The following is a 21,635-nucleotide window of genomic DNA, read 5'->3' on the forward strand; positions in this document are numbered from 1 at the left end:
ACCAGATCTGAAAGAGACACATGCACGCCAATGTTCATTGCAGCACTGTTTATAATAGCCAGGACATGGAAGCAACCTAGAGGCCCATCAGCAGACGAATGGATAAGGAAGCTGTGGTACATATACAACATGGAATATTACTCAGCCATTAAAAAGAATTCATTTGAATCAGTTCTAACGACATGGATGAAACTGGAGCCCATTATACAGAGTGAAGTAAGCCAGAAAGATAAAGAACATTACAGCATACTAACACATATATATGGAATTTAGAAAGAATTGTAACATAACCCTATATGCAAAACAGAAAAAGAGACACAGCATTGTACAGACAGACTTTTTGGACTCTGTGCTGGAGAGGCGAGCGTGGGATGTTTTCAAAGAAGAAACAGCATGTATATTATCCTATGGTTTGAAACAGATCACCAGCCCAGGTGGATGCATGAGACGAAAGTGCTCGGGCCTGGTGCACTGAAGACCCAGAGGATCGTGTAGGAGAGGGAGGTGGGAGGGGGGATCGGGATGGGGAATAAGTGTAAATCTATGGCTGATTCATATCAATGTATGACAAAACCCACTGAAATGTTGTGAAGTAATTAGCCTCCAACTAATAAAAAAAAATTATAATATTTAGGTCCTATTTGTGTGTTGTGGGATGGGGAATAAGTGTAAATCTATGGCTGATTCATATCAATGTATGACAAAACCCACTGAAATGTTGTGAAGTAATTAGCCTCCAACTAATAAAAAAAAATTATAATATTTAGGTCCTATTTGTGTGTTGTGGGAGATCCAATGAAGGTGAAGACTTGCCTCAAGAGGCCTCAATGCCAAGACAAAACCAGAAATGTTAATAGGGGCTTATAAATTATGTTTCCTACAAAGTTTTGTCCTCCTCTCCTAACTGACAAAATATGGCCTCCTAAGGCCATCAAGGAAATCAGTCCTTTTCCTCCAGCAAAATAGAGTCAGGAGTTTGAAATAACAAGTCTTGAATTCAAGTTTGGGACCAACAGCTTAATACCTGTATAATCTACAGCGACATACATAACTCTGCCCTGCCTTACTTTACTCACTATCAGCTTGTAATAACAGACACTTCCTTCATAAGGCTGATACAAGGATTCGATGAGAAAGTGTTAAAAAAGCTGCCTAGACTGGTGACTGACTTAAAGTAAGTCTGCCACAAGTTGGGTCTTTACTCATATAGAGTTTTTGATAAGTTTGTAACATTTTGTGAAATTTAAAGTACTCAACAAACACTGTTTTTTATTTATACCTATTTGATATAGAGGGACAAGGTTGGCTGCAAGGGTATGCTTTAAATAAATGACATTAATAGGTCTTTGTGGAGTTTTACTCAATTTAATAATTTAACAAGAAAGAGTGCAGAATAGATCCCTGGAAATCTTTTCCTCATTTCTGTCAGTTATAATGCTATGTCTGATAGCTCTGTTCATTTTAGAGCTGCCAAGGATTATTTCCAATACTGAAACATAAAGAGGAAGAGACTGCACAGTGTTACCTCGACGTATTAGGAATTTAATTAGGCATGATTTGATGCTTTAAAATTTCCCTCACTAGAAAGGGTAAATAAAGACACTAAGAGGGATCAGAACTGAAGCAGGCAACTGTGTTATAAGGTAAGGTAGGAAATGCAAGGGCATCCCAGGCAGCACTAGTGGTAAAGAACCTACCTGCCAATGCAGGTAGACCTAAGAGACCTGGGTCAGATCCCTGGGTCAGGAAGTTCCCCTGGAGGAGGTCATGGCAGTCCACTCCAGTATTCTTGCCTGGAGAATCCCATGGACAGAGAAGCCTGTTGAGCTACAGTCTATAGGGTTGCAAAGAGTCAGACACGATTGAAGTGACTTAGCATGCATGCTTGCATGAAATGCAAAGTTCTTTTTTAAAGTTAATTTTTATTGGAATAGAGTTGCTTTACAATGATGTGTTAGTTTCTACTGTACAGCAAAAAGAATCTGCGAGACATCTCTGCTGGACATATGTCCCCTCCCTGCTGGACTTCTTCCCATGCAGGTCACCTCAGTGTGTTAAGTAGAGTTCCCTGGGCTTCGTGGTATGTTCTCAGTATTTACCTGTTTTATACACAGTGTCAATAGTGTATATTATGTCAATCCCAATCTCCCAGTTCCTCCCACCTCACCACCCTTTCCCCTTGTTATCCACAGGGACCATCTTATTTGCAAAGCAAAATAGACACGCAGACGTAGAGAACAAATGTATGGATACCGCAGGGTGTTTTGAAGTATGTGCTGAGTTGCTCAGCCGTGTCCGACTCTTCAGGACCTCATGCACTGTAGCCCTCAAGTCTGCTCTGTCCGTGGGGGTTCTCCAGGCAAGCATACTGGAGTGGGTTGCCATGCTCTCCTCCAGAGGACCTTCTCAATCCAGGGATGGAACCCAGTCTTCCACATTGCAGGTGGATTCTTTACCACCTGGTCCACCAGGGAAGCCAAAATAACCAGACAGATGGGTTGTGACGTGGTGCTCCGTGCTCCATTGCTAAGTCCATTTATGCTTTGAAGTGACATCATATTCTCCTACCAGAAGACAAGAGGCATTTTGAACTCTCAAATCAGTTAGTCATTAATTTCGCCCTTGGCATCTGTACATTTGTTCTCTATATTTATGTTCCTATTTCTGCTTGAAATGAAAAATTCTAATCCTAAAATACAAGTGTAAAACAGGCTAGCTGATGTAACAAGCAGGCACGTGGTTTTGGAGTCTGTCACATGTTATGGAGGTACTTTCATTTTATCTCACTTAATCTTCACAGCAATCCTGTGAGGTAGGTTTTAGCATCTTCATTTTGGAAGAGCATCAGAGAAATGAATTGCTTTTTAGAATTCATGTAGTTAGTGAGAGAGAAACTAAAAGGCAACCTCAGTTCTTCTGGATTTAGAGGGACTTTGATCAAGATCTCAGTGACCCTCTGGGCTGCAGAGGATGGGCTCCAGAGGATGGACTCCAGCAGGCGTCCCCACCTGTTCAGGTAAACCCAGAACACAGCACATCTCAGAGTCAAATACAATAGTGCTTTCACTTCCAAACATTTGCCAGTAATTTGTTTCATGATGAATAGTCAAATCTGAAGTATGAAGCCCCATTGACATTTATTCTCTTCACTTGATTCCTTCTGGCCTGGAGGGTTTCTATTGATAGATCAGCTGTTATCCTTATGGGAATCCCTTTGTGTGTTATTTGTTGTTTCTCCCTTGCTGCTTTTAATATTTGTTCTTTGTGTTTGATCTTTGTTAATTTGATTAATATGTGTCTTGGGGTGTTTCGCCTTGGGTTTATCCTGTTTGGGACTCTCTGGGTTTCTTGGACTTGGGTGGCTATTTCCTTCCCCATTTTAGGGAAGTTTTCAGCTATTATCTCCTCGAGTATTTTCTCATGGCCTTTCTTTTTGTCTTCTTCTTCTGGGACTCCTATGATTCGAATGTTGGGGCGTTTCACATTGTCCCAGAGGTCCCTGAGGTTGTCCTCATTTCTTTTGATCCTTTTTTCTTTTTTCCTCTCTGCTTCATTTATTTCTGCCATTTTATCTTCTACCTCACTTATCCTATCTTCTGCCTCCGTTATTCTACTCTTGGTTCCCTCCAAAGTGTTTTTGATCTCATTCATTGCATTGTTCATTTTTAATTGACTCTTTTTTATTTCTTCTAGGTCTTTATTAAACATTTCTTGCATCTTTTCAATCTTTGTCTCCAGGCTATTTATCTGTAACTCCATTTTTTTTCAAGATTTTGGATCATTTTTATTATCATTATTCTAAATTCTTTTTCAGGTAGATTCCCTATCTCCTCCTCTTTTGTTTGACTTGGTGGGCATTTTTCATGTTCCTTTAACTGTTGGGTATTTCTTTGCCTTTTCATCTTGTTTAGATTGCTGTGTCTGGAGTGGCCTTTCTTTATTCTGGAGGTCTTTGGTTCCTTTTTATTGTGGAGGATTTACCCAGTGGGTGGGGTTAGACGATTGGCTTGTCAAGGTTTCCTGGTTAGGGAAGCTTGCGTCAGTGTTCTGGTGCATGGAACTTGATTTCTTCTCTTTGGAGAGCAATGGAGTGCCCAGTAATGAGTTTTGAGATGGGTTTATGTGTTAGGTGTGACCTTGGGCAGCCTGTATGTTGACGTTCAGGGCTACATTCCTGCGTTGCTGGAGAATTTGCGTGGTATGTCTTGCTCTAAAACTTATTGGCTCTTGGGTGGTGGTTGGTTTCAGTGTAGGTATGGAGGCTTTTGGACGGTCACTTATTACTTAAAGTTCCATGTAGTCAGGAGTTTTCTGGTGTTTTCAGGTTTTGGGCTTAAGTCTCCTGCCTCTGGATTTCAGTTTTATTCTTCCTGTAGTCTCAGGACTTCTCCAACTATACAGCACTGATAAGAAAACTTCTAGGTTAATGGCGAAAAAATTCTCCCCTGTTAGGGACACCCAGAGAGGTTCACAGAGTTACATGAAGAAGAGGAGAGGGAGGAGGGAGATAGAGATGAGCAGGAGGAGAAAAAGGGGGACTCAAGAGGAGAGAGACAGATCTACGCAGTTGTCTGTTCCCAGAGTGTTCTCGGTAGCCCAGACACCTACAAAGATTCACAGAATTGGATTGGGAAGAGAAGGGGAAAGGAGGAAATAGAGGTGTTCTGAGGTAGAAAACAGAGAGTCAAGATTGGGAGAGAATAATCAACATACTCCTGAATAAAATTGGGAACTGAATTTCGGTTTAAAAATAGGGCTTCTCTTCTTTTTTTTTTGCAAGGTTATAGTGTATTGAAAATGAAAATTAAGGAGTAGTAGAGGAGTACTAGAGGACTTTAAAAGAAATAAGAGAAAAAGAAAAATAGAAAGTAGAAGAGAAAAAGGAAAGAAAAAAAAAAGAAAAAAAATTTTTCCCCTAATTAAAAAAATCGTAAAAATCTATGAAAATGAAAGTTAAGGAGTAATGGGGGAGTAATAGGGAATTTTAAAGGAAAATAAAAGAGAAAAAAGATAAAAGAAAAAAGAAAAAAAAAATTTTTTTTTTCTTACTTAAAAAAAAAGTAAAAATATATCTAGGAATTTCTCTGGAGCTGTTGCGGTCAGTGTGGGTTTGGCTCAGTTTCAGATAGCTCCTTGTTCCAGCTTACACTTCTCGATATCTACAGGCCCCTTCTGGTGTAGTCGGTGTTTTCTACAGGGATTTTAATTTGTTCCACCGGTCCCTTCTGAAGCGGTTCCCTTTGTTTATTTGGCTTCTGTTTGCCGGTCTCTTCAGAGCCTCATTTCCACCCTGACACAGGCGGGCGGAGGTGGACTCTTATTCAGGTAGCTAGTTCCGTCGCTCTGCGGGGCAGGGAGGGGCTTGCGCTGCCGGGAGTGGCTGGCGCTATGGGGACGGGCTTGCGCCGCGGGGATGGACTGGGGCTGCTGGGAGGGGCTGGCGCTGCTTCCTCCGTCTGCGCTGCTCAGGCTCCCGGCTGCTCTATGTGGAGCGCACCCCGCGCTGCACGCGGTTCCAGCCCTTGGGTGTTCCACAAAAGCGCAGAGCAAAAAGCTGCGCCTGCTCTCTGTGCCTTCCCCGTCAGAGCGGTCCAGGAAGCGAGGGGCTTGATGGGTGCAATCTCCCCAGGTGTGGCGCGCCCACTCCCTTCCGCGGACCCAGTCTCAGTTTCCGCTGGCTCCAGTCGGGTGCGTGCGCCTTCCGCCCTCCGCGTCCCCAGCCCCAGTCCCCGCCTGCGCCGGTCGGGTGCCTGCGCCCTGTGTCTCGCTGCGACCTTCCCCTCCCCCCTGCCTCCTGCCTCCGGCGGGGATGGGCCGGTCCACAGCCTGCGAGCTTTTCTCTGGACTTTCTCGGTCCCTTTGTTCTGCGAACGGCCGGCTGTGTGTTCGGGCCGGTTAATTTTCTCTCTCTCTTTTGCTCTCCCACAGTTAAAGTTGGCAACTCACAGAAGCTCCCTCCGATTGTCCTCAGGGCACTCAGGCCCGGACCCTACCCCAAGCAATGCCGCCTAAGACTCCCTTCCCAGGACGGATCTCCGTCCTTAGCTCTTTTGTCTCACTTTTTATCTTTTATATCTTGTCCTACCTCCTTTCGAAGACAATGGGCTGCTTTTTTGGGCGCCTGATGACCTCAGCTAGCGATCAGATGTTGTTTTGTGAAGTTTGCTCTGCGTTCAGTTATTCTTTTGATGAATTTGTAGGAGAGAAACTGGTCTCCCCGTCCTACTCCTCTGCCATCTTGGCTCCTCCCCTAAATATTATAATTTTTAAATGAATTCTCATGGAATTTTCTAAAACAAAAGTTTACTGAGATATAACATGCATACACACACACAAATGCACAAAAACTTATGGAACCGTAAGATAAATCCATCTCAAAGTATTATGAAGTTTTCCCTGGCTGGATGGAGAATGGAAGATGATTATCCATCTCTTATAAGTCAAAATATCTCTCCTGCCTTAATGTAGTAAAATGACCAATATTTCTTGAATATGAAGGGGGAAAAATAGAAGGTATTTTAATTCCATGAGGAACCACCTCCTTCAGAAAAGACAGTGGTGACATGCTTAAGGAATGTCTCTTGATAGTTTCTGAGACACTTCTCTCAAAGAATGTTCATATTTGCCAATCTGGCAAAAAAAAAAAAAAATGAGAACAGATTGATGCTTTTCTAGAGGAAAATCGAATAGCTGCTCATACATGGTCATATGTGTCACTAAGCTGTGTTCCTAAGAAGCATTTAGTACATACTTACACATCCCAGTATTGAGCTGGTCACTGGACCTACCAAGCTGGTTGAGACCTGGTTAAGACCAGTGAGGGCTTCTTGGATCAGAGAAAGAGAGAGCTCTCACTCCCTACAAAGTATACAAGAGCTTAACAATAAGAATATGGAAGCAGAGAAAATGTGGAAACTTTCACATAAAAATTCACATTTGGGTCTTGAAGGTTGAAAAGAATTTCAAGCTAAGGGAGAGGATATTCTAAATCTAAGAGCAGGAAGAGCAAAAGCTCAAAGTCCCAGACACAATTCTTGTGTTTAAGGCTATAGGACCCAGAAGGAAAATAGTCTTTATGCCGCCTCTGATGGATAATGGTTGCCAGGAAAGATATTTAGAGTCCATTCAGATTGAAAAGGAAAGATTTCTATGATCAATTAGTACTGCTTACACAATACCAAGGGAAAGGCACACCTCACATCTGGCTTTCCCATCCCTATCTGAAAGAGAAGAATATTAGAAGGCATCCTCCTAGGACTTTCCTGGGGGTTCAGTGGTTAAGAATCCACCATGCAGTATGGGGAACTCAGGTTTGATCCCTGGCCTGGGAACAAAGATCACCATGCCGTGGAGCAACTGGACCCATGTGCAACAACTACTGAAGCCTGTGTTCTTAGGAACCCACACACCCCAACTAAAGGATTCACAAAACTCAACAAAAGACCCTGAATGCCACAACTAAGATCTGACACAGCTGAATAAATAATACATAAACAAACATTTTTTAAAAAGAAAATGTCCCCCAATCTTTGTGGTACAGGAGAAATACCAAGGAGAATGGAATGTGAGAAGGGCCTTGAGATGAAGAAGAATTTAGGTGTATGCAACTTCCTTTCTTGGTCCTCTTGAGTCACTGCTTCCTATTTGGCCAGGAAAAGTAATTCTGAATTGACGCGGATGGTCCAGTCTAACATCCCCTGAACAGAGGAACAAAAATCCATGCTCAGTCTCTCCTAACACTCTGGAAAATCTCTAGGCTTTCAGCTTCATTTCAAAAAGCACTCTCAGTCTGAAAGAAGCCTCTTTTGATGGCACATATAATGCAGGCTAACAGTTTAGATTCCAGCATAAGAAAGAGGTGCCCTTTCCTAAGTCTACTCAGTTTATTATAAATTTTAACTAAAATAGATTGCAGCCATCCACTGCTTTCTGTCTCCACCTTTCACAGCTGGAAACCCATTTCGTTTTGTGGTGAAAATGTCCCACTTACCAATTTATTAGTTCTTGCTTTACAATTCAACCAATTTTTTAAAATTTATTACTTATTACTGAGTACTTGCTGAGGCCAAGCACCATGCTTTGTACTGAGACTAGATACAAATTTGGGGAAGACATTGTGCCTGACTTCTAATGAAGCCTGTCATGAAATGAAGAATCCAGAAAAATGAATAATGGCCCTGAGTTGATGCCAGGGAAGAAAGCTGTATTGGGCACCATGAGGACTCAAGGAAATTCTAATTCTACCAGGAATGTTTGAGAAGAGAGACAATAGTTCATATAAGACTTACAAAGCGATGAAAGACGTGAGCTGAGTTATGAGAGACAAATAAATAGCTCATGTTGATGAGAATAAGAGGACAAAAAGAACTGGTCAGTGAGAAGAAAGTGAACTGGATGGACTTCCCAGGGGGTGCTAATGGTAAAGAATCCACCTGCCAAAGCAGGAGACCTAAAAGACATAGATTCCATCCCTGGGTCAGGAAGATCCCCTGAAGGAGAGCACGGCAACCCACTCCAGTATTCTTGCCTGGAGAACCCCATGGACAGAGGTGCCTGGCAGGCTACAGTCCACAGGGTTGCAAAGAGCTGGTCATGACTGAGCACAGCATAGCACATATAATGGGAACATGAACCAGCTGGGCACGCCATGGAATTCAAACTAAGGCAGAGGCCAAGGATGTGAAGGGGTAGTCGGTGCTGGAGGTGATGGCACTGTCACCATCAGCTGTACATCTTACTCTCTGTTCTCAGAATTGACAAGCTGATGAATCCCTGCATCCATGTCCTCATGGACACTGCCCCCAGTTTCACTAACCCACCGGTAATTTCAAATGCTCCCTGTTACCCGCAGGATAAAGTATTTCAAAAGTTCTTTAAAATGGCAAATGGAGTCCTTCATTAACTGGTGCCCAAGCCTCCCTGGCTGCATCTCCTACCACTTTTTCATTCTTTGAATCATACACTCAACAAAGATTTAGTCGGTAGCATCTGTATTCCCAGGTGGCACTAGTGGTAAAGAATCTGCCTGCCAATGCAGAAGATACAGGAGGCTTGAGTTTGACACCTGGGTCAGGAAGATCCCCTGAACTATACAAGAATACTTCAGTATTCTTGCCTGGAGAATCCCATGGACAGAGTAGCCTGGCGGGCTACAGTCCCTGGAGTCGCAAAGAGTTGAACACAACTAAGTGTCTGAACACACACACACGAATCTATATTCCAGGTGTAGTATGAAGTGGTTGTGCAACAAAAGAGGCACTGCCCCTCCCTCATGACAATTCTTTGCTAACACCAAAAAATGCACGCAATAAAGCCACGATAAATTACATGCAGCTCACCAAAGATCCCACACACAGCCTTTAAACATCCTATTTTCTTTACTTTGAATGTCCTTCCATCCTTTCAAGCTGATGAATCCCTTCCCACCCTCCACAATGCCACTCTGCCCCATTTCCTCTAATAATTGCCAGAATTGAGCATCCTGCTCTCAGAATTCATCATTCTTACCTCTTTGATAGTTCTTGCTACTTGTTTAGACAAGTTATGCAGGTGGAATACTGAAAAGACTTAACTAGCTGGTGTGGCAGGAATTCTAACTAGCTCTAATTGATGTTGGCTGGCAGCAACCAACACAATCATATCAGTGCATGCCAACTGAACTTCAGCTTTTCAGTTCCCTGCTAGACTGGTCAGTGGGCTTGTGTCTGGGTCATATGTGTACTCCTCCAGTCCAGTACGTAGTTAAGTCCTCAACAAATTCCCTGAATGAACAGAGAACTAGCTTTTTTTCTAACATGAACACAATTTCTTTGCTCTGAATTCTTCAGTAATTATAGGGGTCAATTATTTGTGAAAGTGCGGGTAAGACTCTAGTGCTTTCCTGGAGGAGTTGTTGCCATGGAAAAGTTGAGTCCAAATCAGAACACTGCCTTGGTCTCTGTTGCCTCTGCTTCTAGAGGCCTTATGATGAATTAACATTTCTCAGAGCAGATGACGGGCTACATACTGCAAAAACCCCAAAGAGAAATAAAATCACAGCGAACAACCCTATTACTTCATATTAATGCTAATAAAATCTACAATGTATCTTCTCCCTTTGTGTATTAGCTCTAGTTAAAATGTCAAATTTTTAGCTGATTATCTCTTTAAAGGGAATTAATGATGTGTTTTTATTGTTCTGACTTTGTTTTGCTGGTTTGTGTTGTGTTATTGGTTTTTTAACAGTTTCTGGCTATTCAGGTGATTTCTGAATTACCTCTCAGTCCTGCACACCAACTGAAGCCAGATCAAGCATCTTTGCTGATGACAAAAGTGCCCACAAGTCCCCAGTGGTATTTCTGGATGCCTCTCCTCTGTCACTCAAGTCTGGCGCTTGAGTAACATGTCATAGAAGAGTCATCTTGCTAAGAAAGGTAAACAGAATCTGAGCAATATCCCCCTCACAAATACCTCCCTTATTTTTCTTTAGATTTCCAGGGTGGCATTAGGAAATCTTGGATAAGATAAACTCAGGAGCCGTCTCTGATTAACTGGTAGTGGCTTCCTGGAAGGATTCTCAGTGAGATAGGACCAAGATCAATTAGTAATGTCTGTCAAGGACAAGGGACAAGGCAGTAAGGACATGTATGCCATAGGCTTGTCCATCCTGATCTAATCCTGCTCCTTTAACTGACAGGTGACTGAGCTTAGGTCCAGATAAAGAGCTGATTACATGAGAGAGACTGTTCATGACATGGACATGTCTCTAGTGCTTGTGAGCCCAGCACACACACACACGTGCTGGGAAGAAATAAGATTTCATAAAAGATAAGTCCAGGAAACATGAACATACCCTAACATCATGACCAGATGTAAAAGACTTTTATTTTGGCCACAGCACACAACTTGCAGGATCTTAGTTCCCTGACCAGGGATCAAACCCAGGCCCTTGCAGTGAAAGTGCCACATCCTAACCACTGGACCACCAGTTAGGTGCCCTGACATAGAAGATTAACCCCAAGACTTTAGCAGACTCAGGCACACTTGAGAGTCTCTGGTCTGATCTGCCAGCCACATGTCAAATGTCTACCATGCAGAAGGTCAGTTAATTGTCCAGGTAAGTTTGTGAAGTGGGTAATTTTTAATCCCATTTCATAAAGGAGAGACTGAAACTCAAAAAGATTAAATGGTGTGCTGCAAGCTTTTAACATATGTGAGAACTGGACACTGAGCTGTGAACTTGTCACTCTGTGGCTATGTGTTTTGCAAGATCATTTCCATGTGCCTTTGAGGAAAGAGTAAGCCAGGACATTTCCTCCAAGAAGAACCAACCAACTAATAAGATGAGTTATTCAGGCATCCATTAATTTAAAAAACACACTTTGTGGATCCACGAGGTGTCAGCTCCTCTCCTCGATACTTGGATTACAAGAATTCATGTGAGATAGTCCCTGATAGGATCCCAAGTTTCTCTCAGATGGAGTGTAAGACTCAGGAAAGGATGAAACAGTGTGGTCCCTTCCAGGAACCACAAATCACCCAAGAGTTTGAGCAGTTTGGGAACTGAGTCCAGAGAGTCAGGCAAAAGATGATCAAAGCCATGTACTCTGTGGGTGGGGCTTCAGCTGGAGATAATGGACTTTTTAAAGGGCCAACTTCATACATAAGGTACCTCCCTCTGGGAGCAGCAAGGACCAGGGAGAGACTGGAACCAGAGGGCCAGCTGGCTGCCTGCTGCATTAGCCCAGGTGAGCAGTGATGGAGCCCCATCTGGAGCAGGGCCGGGCTGCAGGGGACAAAAGGAGGGATACGTCTATATATCGGAGAAAACCATTTTGTCCAACCCCTTCATTCTGCAAGTGAGGAATAATGCTGGAGTATCCAAGGAGGGATTTCCTGGGTGGTCCAGTAGTTAAGACTCTGCACTTCCAATGCAGGGGGCGTGGCTTGATACCTGATCATGGAACTAAGACCCCACATTCTGCACGGTGTGGGGGGAGAAAAAAAAAATATATATATATATATATATATATAGAGAGAGAGAGAGAGAGAGAGAGAGTACCCAAGGAATGTATACAGTGGTCCTGCAGCTTGGACCAAGTCATGCGGGTTCATTCCTCTCTGAGTTTAGATCATACATAACTGTCTCTTTCACCTACAGATCAAGGTAATCCTAGAAGAACTGAGCACCTAGCGGTTCTCAAGGCAGGGATCATTAGACCACTGAAAGAAAGAAAGAACGTGAAAGTCGCTCAGTCGTGTCCGACTCTCTGCGACCCCATGGACTATACAGCCAATGGAATTCTCCAGGCCACTGGAGTGGGTAGCCTTTACCTTCTCCAGGGGAATCTTCCCAACCCAGGGATCAAACCCAGGTTTCCTGCATTGCAGGCGGATTCTTTACCAGCTGAATCACAAAGGAAATCCCATTAGACCACTAGCAACTGGAAACAAGGGCACTTCCTCGTTGGTTATCTTTCTTAAGTGTTTCTTTCCCTTCTGTGTTTCTCTCCCTTGCCCTCTGGCTCACGATGAGTCGCTCAGTGAGTGCTCAATACCCGTTTCTTTGGGGAAATCACAACGAGTTCCACGGGGGTCCTTCTGTCAGTCTTTGCTCCTGGAGCTGTAGACCTAGAGAGAAGCGGCCCCGACCACCGTGTTCAGTGACAGCACCTCGGGAGGTGGCGTGCAGTGGGCTAAGCTGCCACAGAGTAGAACACCTGTCAGCAGACGTTGTCTGAAGCGGAACGCCATTCAGCATCCCTTTGACAAAGTCCCCCGGAGAGTGCCTTCTGCCGGTGTCATTCCTGTTCAGTCCGCCAAGAATCTTTCATGATGTCTTGCAGGTAACCTCTTTAAAGTCCCAGCACTTTACAGCTCTTGAAAGGGCTTTTGCTTCCGATGTTTTGTCTGTTACATGAAGGCAGTAGATCACTGAAGGCCCTTAGGGCAGGGGCTGTCTTTTCTGTTTGCTGGGACAAGGGGAGAACTGAAGCTTCAGGAATGAAGAATATGTCTCAAAGTGAAGGTAAGCATTGAAATATTTACAACTGCTGTCAAGAATAGTTTGATCCTATTCCAATTCTTGCTATGCTTAGTCACTCAGCCATGTCCAACTCTGTGACTCGATGGACTGTAGCCCCCTAGGTTCCTCTGTCCATGGGGATTCTCCAGACAAGAATACTGTAGTGGGTAGCCATGCCCTCCTCCAGGGGATCTTCCCAACCAAGGGATTGAACCCAGGTCTCCCACATCACAGGCAGATTCTTTACCATCTGAGCCACCAAGGAAGTCCATGAATACTGGAGTGGGTAGCCTATCCCTTCTCCAGGGGATCTTCCTGACACAGGAATTGAACCAGAGTCTCCTGCATGGCAGGTGGATTCTTTACCAGCTGAGCTGCCAGGGAAACCCATTCCAGCTCTTAAGAATGCACATTTCCTTTAAGCCAATGATTACATTTCCAGGAATGCAGTCCCTGAGAAACTCTCATTTACACAAGGCACATATCATTTCTTTACTTTTTAATAGTGAAACAGTGTAAACAATGTAACTGTGCATCCAGCAGGGGGGTGAATAGGAGAAGTGTGCTACATTAGTATGACGGAATAGCATGCAGTCATTAAAAGGACTAAAGTAGATACCTATGTCAGCAAACATAGAATTCAAGGAATACAGGACTTGGAATCTAGAAAAATGATATAGATTTATTTGCAAAGCAGAAATAGAGACAGACATAGAGAACAAATGTGTGGATGCTAAGGGAGAGTGGGAAGAATTGGGAGAATGGGATTGACACATGTATTCTCCTGATATTATCTACAAAATAGATAACTACTGAGAATCCCCTGTACAGCAGAGGGAACTCTACCCAGTGCTCTGTGGTGACCGAACGGGAAGGAAGCCCAAACGGGAGGGAATATGTGTGCATGCAGGACTGACTGCATCTTACTGCACAGGAGACACTAACAACGTTGTAAAGCGAATATACTCCAGTAAGAAATAATTAAAAAAGAAATACAGAGCTGAATATTGAAGCGAGTTTCAGAATGATGGTGGGACATAAGACCCTTTTACAACTTAATATTATATAATATTATATATTATGTAACTGGGTTATATTATATAATATTATGTAACTGGGTTTGGCACACTTTTTCTGCAAAAGACAAACAGTATCTCAGGCTTTGCAAGTCATACATAATCTGTCACATATTATTCTTTTTGTTGTTGTCTTTTTTCTACACAACTCTTTAAAATGTGAAATACATTCTTAATTTGCAGTCTTTAGAGAGATGGGCCATGGCTTGGATTGGCTCTAAGGAACATAGTTTGTTAACTCCTGCTATGTATCAGTTGATGCATATATTTGTATGTAAATGTATAAGAAAACACAAAATGCATCAACAAAAGATCCATAATAGTACTTACCTCTGAGGAGAGATAAAGCAGAATAGGAGTGGGGTATAAGACAAAGGGTCATGTTAATATAGAATGTTTTGTTTCTTTCAATAGAAATCTGAAGCAAATATGAAAAAATGTTACCAACAGTTCATTGGAATAATGAGTGTTTTTTATTATTCTTCATACTTCTCTGCTTTTTATAAAAAAAAAAAAATCCCCAAATAAAAGCATATTGCAAGAATAAAGCAGTCATCCAGACCATCCATTCAACACTGGATCAACTGTTTTGCTCAGACTGAAAATGTTACTCATGAAACTCATTCATTCTTTATAACACACAGCAAATATTCACTAAGTATCTGCTCTGGTGCTCTGGTCGGCACTGTGAGAGGCATCAGATTCAGTTAGGTCAATGGGAGCTAGCTCTCAAGAAGCATAATGCTGGGCAAGAGAGAAGATGCTCACAGAAGTAGCACCACACACAACAAGGAATAACATTTTCCAAAAAGGACACTCAGGCCACATGCTATGGGAGCTCATTGCTAGATCAAGAGAAGCCTAGGTTGCGATACCCAGGACCCTCAGCCTGGTGCGTACAGACCACGGGAAGTCATGGAAGGGACACGGTATGACCAAGGACGTGGACTGTTAAAGTTTTAAATCGTTTATTTATAAGGAAGGATGAAAACTAGAAGCAGAGAGACCAGCCAGCCATGCCCAGCTTTAGAGAAAGATGGGGTACTGACTCCCTTTGAGAGACAGCAGGATTCTGTGAACATTCATCCATCCCCAAAAGTCACTGCCAACTGTGACAGCTGAGTAGGGGGCCCAGACTGGGGTAAATGCCCCCTGGAGCGAGAAAAGCAGTGAGAAGAGAAGGGTACAGCAGTTGCCTGACGGGGGCCCAGCTGTGATACCTGAGTGATAGCTCAGGGGGGAGTGTTCCTGTACAGCCCTGGGGCCAAGCCCTGCTCAGAGCAGTCACATGAAAACCAGGCCTTGGCTGAGACTTTCCCAATGGCCCAGAGGCTACGCCTCCAAGGTCCCATTGCAGGGGGCCTGGGATGGATTCCTGGTCAGGGAACTAGATCCCACATGCCGCAGCTAAGAGTTCTCAGGCTGCAATGGAGATCCAAGATCCCACGTGCCGCAAGTAAGACCAGGTTTGGCCAAATCAAATAAATAAATATATATTTTAAAAGCCAGGCTTTGGCTGTTGAAAAATAATTCAATACTTTCTTTCGAGGAACAAGTCTAGGAAAGCATTTCCCTGGGCCCAGAAAACACAGCAGTGTGCCAATAGCTCACCAGCAATGCTGTTTGTGTATCCAAAGCCTCATTTGAGTGGCCGCTTGGCAAAGGTTCTGACTCCACATGTGCTGGCCAAGAGGATTTCTTTCTAAGTCTGATGCAACATGAGCAAGACCCTGCTGCATGCCCACCTCTCACCCTTCTGCAAATTAGGCTTTTGTGGATGTCAAGTTTGTTTTTATGTTTCTTTTGCTTTCTCCCAATATCCTTGTCTAGAGACACTAGCTGACCTCTGTCAGTTGCTCTGATTTTCTTAGCCAAGTCACGAAAGCACAAATGTAAGGCAAAATCCAAAAAATTGCTAAAATGAGCTATTTCCTCCCTAGTCACCTCCACCCCATGGGACTGTTGGAAAGAGACAAGTAAAGGGGCATGAAAACACTTTAAAGTGCAAATGAATGTCCTCAAAGGTAATGTTCTAATTATTCAATGGCATAAGGGCAAAAACGAGACATTCCTAAACACTGAGATATATAGTCAAGTAAAAATCAACATGCAATGAGTGAGATAAGACATTTTCATAAAGACTTTGTGTAACTGACTCATCTCTCAGGGAAAAGAAAGAAGGAAGAAGATCCAGGTAATCTAATCAATTGTCCTCTCAATTGTAAGAAAATCTAGTGAAAGTCAAAGTTCTGAATGTGTGTGAAGAAATATTGTGTAAATAAAATGGGTCTGGTATGAGAGGAACCTTGGGAGAAGAAAGGCAATAAGTGTCTGCCTCCTGATTTGTCTTAGCTTGAATTTCCTTACCATCACCAGCACAGTGTCAATACAAGATCACAAAAGGCCAATAGCAACAATTGAGAGGTTCTAGCATTGTCCAATGAAGGGACTTTTGGTCAGAAAGTTAAATATTTGGCCACTTTAAGAGGTATCTTTCTGTTTTAAGGTGGGCTACATGCATGTATGTACCTTGATGCTGACAGCCATTAAGATGCCCTAAGTGCATTAAAGGAACCCCAGATTTGCCCCCCTAAGTGCATTAAAGGAACCCCACATTTGTCTGACTTACTGTTTCAGCAAGAAACATGTTCATCAGAAGACTCAAGAGTCTTACACTCTCATGCCGATCTTTTAAATTAATAAATATTTATCCCAGTGTTTGCACTGGGCTTCCCTGGTGGCCCAAATGGTAAGGAATCCGCCTGCAACATAGGCGACCTGGGTTCCATCCCTAGGTTGAGAAGATCCCTTGGAGGAGGGCTTGGCAACCCACTCCAGTATTCTTGCCTAGAGAATCCCAGAGGAGACTGGCAGGCTACAGTCCATGGGGTCACAAAGAGTCGGACATGGCTGAGCAACTTGGTAAAAAAGTGTTTGCATTAGTCTCTTCTAAGTTGGGTAGCATAGGAACACATCACAAACAAATCACATCCAAATGTGAAAACCCAGGAACCAGAACCTGGAGTAAGGAAATAAACAACACAGCAGTGCCCCTGTCTTGGAAGCCAGGGTCCTCAGGCAGCAGCTCAATCAAGGTTTCAAGGAGTTTTGCTGATCCAGTGATGATTCAAGCTTCATGGAGCGATAGAAGCTAAAACAAAGCATCACTGGGCTCTAACTTACTCAAGAGGTCAATGCTTCATTCCAACACCTTGAAATACTACCAGAGAGGAATGAACCAATAAATATGCAAGTTTAAAGGGACGAACAAGTAAGTGTCTCTCAAAAAATTGAGAAGTATCTATCATGAACTACTCTTTCAGACATTCTCTGATATTGTTTGAGAAGCCACAGGGGCTTTGGATTAAAAACAAACAAATGTAAGAGCACCTAAAATCTACCATAACATAGTGAAAATGAAAATGACAGCAGAACTATGATCTAATTATTGGAACTTTTCAGGCAGTTTGAATGAGCAAAGGTCTAGAAATAAAAGGTTGAAAGCCAAGCACAATCCAGTCAACCTAAGGTCCATCTGAATGATCTTGGGTTAGTTTCTTGGCCTCTCTGTGCATTTAGTCTCTTCAAATGCAAGACAAACAATAATGCTTAATTTCATCATTGAGTGGTCAAAATGTCTTGAAATACTATAGGTGTCAAAAATGGTCCAGTTTTCTCTGACTAAATTGAAAGATCACTTTTTAATATGATGCCCAAATTGCCAAAGACCAGTAAGATATCATAAATGACTGGCTGGCTGGCCATGGCTCAGACATGGCAGGTCCCATTAAGTATTTTAATGAAATCTTTATGCAAATTTTGACACAATATAATGTAGCAAAACTCTTCTTTCCATTCCATGACATTGACCAATGTATCTTAGGGTGATTACAATACCCAATCTGCTAACTAATTAGTGACTAATTAGCCAACTTGTATATTTATGAATGTTTCCAGTTTCTTAATTGCAAGCTTGTGGAGCTCTGGGAAATATTTGTGCCTGTCAAGGGGCTGAAAAATATCAGCACACTGGATTACAAAGCAGTGATATTAAAGACTGGATAATAATAATCCTTCATGTCTTAATAGCATGTCAAAGTATACATAGATCCTTTCTATCTACATTAGCTTATTTGTTTTTCACAATATCTCCAGGGACAAGCATATTGTGAATTTTTATACCTGGCATTAGTGCCTAGAGTGTGGAGCACCCTCAATAAATGTTGACAGAATGAATCAAATGAATGAATATTAAGTGCTCAGTAAATGTGTGAGTGATGGATGGATGAATGGATGGATCGGTATACTTTCACTCAAGAGTAAGAGATGAAACTGGAGAAGGAAATGGCGACCCACTCTAGTGTTCTTGCCTGGAGAATCCTAGGGACAGGGGAGCCTGGTGGGCTGCCATCAGCTTTATTTGCTGGGGCCATCTTATCATCGCAACTTTATTACTGTCCTCTTTGTAAGGAGAAGTTGAATTTTATAGCCATGATATGTCACAATTTCTTGATCTTAAAAAACTGGTAATACTATTAGTGTATTTCCATATTCATCTTCCCAAATAATAATATTCATAGAAGATTATAAGTTGGAACACTCTAGTCACCTCTTCTGATACTTTTGGAAATACTGGAAATACACAGCATGTACTTTCAGCCAAAATTATATAGTTGATCTTTAACATAAAATAATATTGACATAATGGCTGGTATAAAAAGCTGAAAACCTTTTCTCCACTATGCCATCAATTTCCTGTGGGTATATCCTAGCTGTGCTATAATGGTTGAACATATAGAAATTTGCTTTTCTTGTGGTCTTTCCTGATGTCATGGGAATCCTTAACAATCAGATTAGGATGGATTTCTGTGCACTTTACTTCCCACTTACCTGAAATTCATCACCTTCCTTACCAAATGCCAGCTGACTCAGCTAGATTCAGACTCTTTGTGGTGAAACTGACTTATGGACAAAGACTCTCTTCTTCTGTCAGCTGTGGTGGCAGTCTTTTTCTTTCACTTATTTAAGTTCAGCTAATTTACAATATTATATTAGTTTCAGGTATACAGCACAGTAATTCAGTATTTTTATTTTTTATTTTCCTTGGAAAATCGTTCCTCTACCCCTTTTCTGCAAGTAGTTAGTCTATCTCAGTGACCATCTTTATTCGGAAGAATTCAGATTTCTTTCCCTCTAAAACAATGGTCTTTACCCCTGGTTACACTTTACAAACTCTTAAAGAAAATACCAATGCTTCCACTAATACCTAGGGATTCTAATTCAATTATTCCAGAATGTAGCCTGGGGATCTGTATTAAAACAGACAGAACTTCCTCAGATTATTCTAATGGGTACACCAGGGTACAGACCATTGCTGTAACATAGAGCATCCCAGGGTACACAGTCACAAGTATTCCAAAGACTTTAATAATAACAAATGATTGAGTGAAAAAAAAGTCAGGGGTATAACCTACTGTATCAGTCAGCAATGTATAAGTCACACAACAATAACAAATAAGCCCAGCAACATTTCAGTGGCTTGCAACAATAAAGGTTTGTTTCTCACCCATGTAAAAAACTCAAAAATCAATGGCTCTGATCCTGTCTTATTCTTTTCAGAACAAGCACTGCAGGAGTATCTCCTATCAGGGACATGAGGTCTGAGGGCAAAAAGAACGGAGTAGAGCAGAACCTTGCATTGGTTCTTAAAGTTTCAACTCAGGGTTGTTCTCATTGTTCATTGGCCTCAAAGTAAGATTAAGTACAGCCTAAGGAGAGAGGTGGGCTTCCCAGGTGGAGCTAGTGCTAAATAGGCCACCTGCCAATGCAGGAGACATGAGAGATGTGGGCTTGATCCCTGGGTCGGGAAGATCCCCTGGAGGAGGGCATGGCAACCCACTCCAGTATTCTTGCCTGGAGAATCCCATGGACAGGGGAGCCTGATGGGCTCTGGCCCCAAGGGTTACAAAGAGTAGGACACAACTGAAGTGACTTAGCATGCATGCAAAGAGGGAGAAAATGTTAACACTCTCATAGGAAAACTTTAGACACCAAAGCCAAAACAGTGACTTTACAAAGTAAAAGAATTGAATGAAGGTTTGGTTTCTTCAAGAGAAAATGGATCTCTACACTTTCTGAACACAAAAAGCAAAAGGGAAATTGGGGACTGACCTTCTCTGCATCTATTATAGCCTCACAAAATTAGTTGCTCAAGTCATATTTCATCATGGATTTTGAAAGACATATCAAGGAAACTGAGGTTGTAGCAAGAGATAAATAAGTGAAGCCCAGGCAGAAGTTAAAATGTACTCTTTACTTTCCTCAGCCTTTTAAACATTGGAAATCCTGAATAGTTGCAAGGACATTTTACTGAGTTCATATCTGTCTGGATGCTACCTCCATGAAACTTCAGAGTTCTTGCAGCAGGTGACGTATGTAATATAATCAAACAATGTGAACGAGAAGTGGTCTTCTGAAGCACTAACAGTTTGGAAAGTTAATCCGAGAATAGGTGAGGAGCAAATATTTGTTGCTTGAGATCTTGTAGCCCTGTGAAGGTGGGCAGCTCTCTCACATTCAGAATTCCGCAGACTTGGTACAGCCCAGAGCAGTGGAAGGACATGGACTCTGGGATTATCACCCAGCTGACCGCCTGCTCCCACCTGGCCTTGGAAAAGTCACATTATACCTTCAAAGCTCTATCTCCCCATCTAGAAAACAAGACTTCATCCATTTTATGGGATTTATGGGAACCAGAGATCAAATTGCCAACATCTGCTGGATCATCAAAAAACCACAAGAGTTTCAGGAAAACATCTATTTCTGCTTTATTGACTATGCCAAAGCCTTTGACTGTGTGGATCACAATAAACTGTGGAAAATTTCGAAAGACATGGGAATACCAGACCACCTCACCTGCCTCTTGAGAAATCTGTATGCAGGTCAGGAAGCAACAGTTAGAACTGGACATGAAACAACAGACTGGTTCCAAATAGGAAAAGGAGTATGTCAAGGCTGTATATTGTCACCATCTTATTTAACTTATATACCAACTACATCATGAGAAATACTGGGCTGTATGAAGCACAAGCTGGAATCAAGATTACTCGGAGAAATATCAATAACCTCAGATATGCAGATGACACCACCCTTATGGCAGAAAGTGAAGAACTAAAGAGCCTCTTGAAGAAAGTGAAAGAGGAGAGTGAAAAAGTTGGCTTAAAGCTCAACATTCAGAAAACTAAGATCATGGCATCCGGTCCCATCACTTCATGGCATATAGATGGGGAAACAGTGGAAACAGTGGCAGACTTTATTTTGAGGGGCTCCAAAATCACTGCAGATGGTGACTGCAGCCATGAAATAAAAAGATGCTTACTCCTTGGAAGAAAACTTATGGCCAACCTAGACAGCGTATCAAAAAGCAGAGACATTACTTTACCATTAAAGGTCCATCTAGTCAAAGCTATGATTTTTCCAGTGGTCATGTATGGATGTGAGAGTTGGACTATAAAGAAAGCTGAGCACCTAAGAATTGATGCTTTTGAACTGTGGTG

The 21,635-nt window shown here is 42.4% G+C and overlaps 1 long non-coding RNA gene across 1 annotated transcript in view; it reads right to left on the reverse strand.

Annotated features, from left to right (window-relative positions):
* The window catches only part of LOC122451016, a 228,564-nt gene extending 217,186 nt beyond the window's left edge, over positions 1-11,378 (reverse strand). The window contains exon 1 of the long non-coding RNA XR_006272288.1: positions 9,508-11,378. This is a non-coding gene — a long non-coding RNA (uncharacterized LOC122451016). The remainder of the gene's footprint in view (positions 1-9,507) is intronic.
* Between the last annotated feature and the right edge of the window lie 10,257 nt (positions 11,379-21,635).

Source organism: Cervus canadensis, chromosome 12 (genome assembly GCF_019320065.1).
Source record: "Cervus canadensis isolate Bull #8, Minnesota chromosome 12, ASM1932006v1, whole genome shotgun sequence".
In the NCBI taxonomy this organism is placed as follows: Eukaryota; Metazoa; Chordata; class Mammalia; order Artiodactyla; family Cervidae; genus Cervus; species Cervus canadensis.